Here is a 3794-nt window from a genome sequence, read left to right as displayed (position 1 = left end):
TGAGTGCAAGCAGGTGAATGTGGGTGGTGCTGTTCTCTTCCCTTTCCTTTTGCTTAGCAGAGAAGTTTGTCTTGTCAGCTACTTCTGCTTGTATTCCAGACACAGACTGAGCCACATCAAACAGTGAAGATCCATATCTTCCATTGAAAGAGATTCCACACAATCCTAGTCTTGTTTACGTTACATAGGCCTCTCTGGTGCTTCTTTCTTTCATCTTTTCTTTCTTTTTGCCTAACCAGTCTCCTAAATCATTGATTTAGTATAACCAGTAACATGAAAAGTCCACCAAGCAGTGATACCTTTATGGAGCCAACCAAAATGCATAATACACATGTTGCAAGCTTTAGGGTTTTTTGTTCTTAGTCCAGATGGTATGGAGGGGTATCTTTTGCAGGCTGGCATCTCCTCCTTCTGGCCATGTGGCAACTGGCAGCTTCTCAAAGATTTGGCATCCATTTGCAACACAAAAAGGTACTTCCTTGGTACTTCTTTTGTGTTAGATCTTTGAGAATCTCCCAGGTGCCACATAGCTAGAAAGAGGAGGTGATGAAGAAGCCAGTGGAGCTTTGAAAGCTTGCAACATGTATAGTGTACATGGGAATCACTGCTTCTTACCGAGTCCACACAGTATATATACATATATACCCACTCTCTTCCATGCCAGCATTTTCTGAAGATACCAGCCACAAATGCTGGTGAAACATCAGGAATAAACTCTTCTAGAGCATGGCCACATAGTCTGAAAAACCCACAAAAAACCTATGTATATTGTGCATTTTGCTTTGCCCATTAAAGGTATCCCTGTTTGGTGGATTTGCTATATGGCCACCACAGCTACCTCTGAATGTTTTATTGGTTTAGTATATTGATCAGGCAGTTTCTGTGTTTGAAAAACCTCTTCATTCCCTGCTTTTGGCACCTCTTCCTAACCTCCTTTTGCAGCTTTTCCTGGAGCTCTCCAGAAGAGTTAATCACAGCTCCCAGGATCCCTAGCCGTGGTGGCTGGGAAGGATCAGAGTTGTAGCCAACACATTTGAAGGTTGCTAAGTAGGGAAAGACTGAATTAACATGGCCACAGTCCCATGCAGTGATGCAGAAGTGGCTTCAATTAGATGTTCTGTCCCATGATATTCTGCCTCCAAGCTGTATTCCTATTGTATTTGTACTGTACTGTTTGCATTTTTCCCCTATTGGGCATTGTATAATACAGTATTGTACTCTTTTATATTGTTTTATGCTGGTCATTGACCGTAATAATAAATTTCATAGCCTGTCCCATGAGAAATGATCTAGATTAAGGGAAGTAATAGTGCCACTCTATTCTGCTCTGGTCAGGCCCCACCTAGAATATTGTGTCCAGTTCTGGGCACCACAATTCAGAAAGGATGTTGAGAAACTGGAGCGTGTCCAAAGGAGGGCAGCCAAAATGGGGAAGGGTCTGGAGACCATGAAGCCCTATAAGGAAAGACTCAGGGAGCTGGGGATGTTTAGCCTGGAGAAGAGAAGGTTAAGAGGTGAGATGATAGCCCTGTTTAAACATTTGAAGGGATGTCATATTGAGGAGGGAGCAAGCTTGTTTTCTGCTGCTCCAGAGAACAGGATCTGGAGCAATAGATCCAAGCTCCAGGAGAAGAGATTCCACCTCATCATTAGGAGGAACTTCCTGACAGTAAGGGCTGTTCAACAGTGGAAGAGCGGGGGTGTTGGGTAGTATAGATATAGGAGGTTTGTTATATAATATATTATAATATATATATCATATAATATATATATTCAGACTGTGTTCGGCAGACCCCAAACCAGCTGTAACGTTTTATCCCGAACCTTATGTGGGTTTCTTCTTAATCTGGAGACATACTTGAACAATTTTCCCTTCTGTTCTCCTCCATGTTTTTAAGTTATAGTGACATCTAATAGACTTCAGACGAAAACACTTCTGCACTACTAACCTAACCTGTAAAAAAATTAACCAGAGAGAGTCAGGGAGGTTCTAATAATAATAATAATAATAAATGGTTGGGGGCTCTAACATGGATAGATATAGATGTGGCTGAAATGGATGAGGAGAATGACAGGAAAATAGATGTAGATATAGCTGAAATCGATGGGGGCTGGAGGACCCCTTTGAATTTGGCTGCCAGGGATGAGAAAATAGAAGGGAGGAAGAAACATGAAGCTGTCATTTGCGTGAGGCTAGCATTCACGTGAAAGTGGAACCAGGCTCCCTTCTTCACCCCAGAAGTGCAAAGGTTCAGGATGCCTTCAGACCCCCACTGAGCATGAGCAAGGGTCCTGATTCAAATCAAGTTGATCTGCATGGTACGTACTGGTGTGGTAATACACTGGGCACTCACTCCGCTTTGTGTGAATCTGCACCACGTGACTTGCCTTGGATTCGATTCCTCTTCGATTCGGAAGGGCAATGGAAGGGCAACCAGGTGTGATAAAACATTCACGTTACGACGTGAATTCGCATTGCTGAACAAGGAGTCACCCCGGATCTGAGCTGCATAAGCCTCAGTGTGATAAACTCCTTACACAGTTCCTATTTTTTGGACTGATCTGCTTTGCAAGGTTGTCATGAGGATAAAGTGGGCATGCAGAAAAACTGTGTATCCTACCTTGGGCTCCACAAAGAGGCAGCTGGAATAGAAGCACTTATCTTAATGTACTATACAGTGTGTAGAGATGTTGGAGGTCTTGGGCATGGTTGGCAGACTCATCCCCATGGATGCAAAGTTGCAAAGTCAAAGTTAGCCAAGGAATCTCTTGCTGTTTATATCTGATCTTTTGTGAGTTCTTTTGCCATTTACGGCTTTTCTACATTGTTCTGCCTGTGACAGTCACCATTCAGAAATGTGGAAAATAGCCACCAGAGACAGTTTGGGAAATCTCTTCAGCTTCAGGTTACTGACCAGGTTGGACCATGGAATTATTGCAAATGTTTCCTTGCAGACTAATGGATGAAGTGAGTGACTATTCTGAAGTCTATGTGCTCCGAGCCATGGCCGTGGGACAGACAACTTTAGTGGCCACAGCCTGGGACAAAATGGGAATCAGATTCACATCTGCACCGCGGAAAGTGGAGGTATAGAATTTGCAATCATTTGGCTTATTAGGGAATTGTTTCCCAACGCAAAGGCATTTTAAAAAAATGGCTTGGAAGACCTGCAAGCTTTTGAAACCAAGGGAGAAGCTCATTATCACAAAGGGTTTAGATTTTAACAGAGAAAGAGCAGTCGTGTGCAGATCTTAGGGAAATGGGAGAGGTTGTCACTTCCAGCACCTCCAACACTTACTGAGTTTCAGTAGTCAAAATGGGGATGTGTTAGCCTTTCTATCTCTGCACTCTGAGTTGTGGATAGTTGTGGGGGAGAAGATGCGCATGACCCTGCATGCAGCCTTTGAGGCTGAAAATATCACCCAACCTGGAACCTCTGGCTAAAAGAGACAAACTCTTCAAAACTTTCCTCTGGCTATTTTGTATTTTAGACTAAAAAGGTAACTTAGGGCCCAAACAGACAGGCAAAATAAAGCTGCTTTGGGTCACTTTGGAGGTATGCTGTTTAAATGGCACATGCATCTTAAGAGACCAGAAGCTGCACCAAACCTATGCTGCAGTCCTTAGAACTAGAGCGCGGCTTTGGCATGGCTTCCGACTTCTTGGGACATACGCCTCATTTAAACAGCATACCTCCAAAGTGACCCGAAGCAGCTTTATTTTGGCCTGTCTGTGTGGGCCCTTAGGGTTCCTCCATTTGGAGCAAAAATATTGGGAGGGCACAGTGTTTGTT

The sequence above is a fragment of the Sceloporus undulatus genome, chromosome 9, assembly GCF_019175285.1.
Source record: "Sceloporus undulatus isolate JIND9_A2432 ecotype Alabama chromosome 9, SceUnd_v1.1, whole genome shotgun sequence".
NCBI lineage: Eukaryota > Metazoa > Chordata > Lepidosauria > Squamata > Phrynosomatidae > Sceloporus > Sceloporus undulatus.
The sequence above is the reverse complement of the archived record's forward strand: the minus strand, read 5'-3'. Positions refer to the sequence as shown.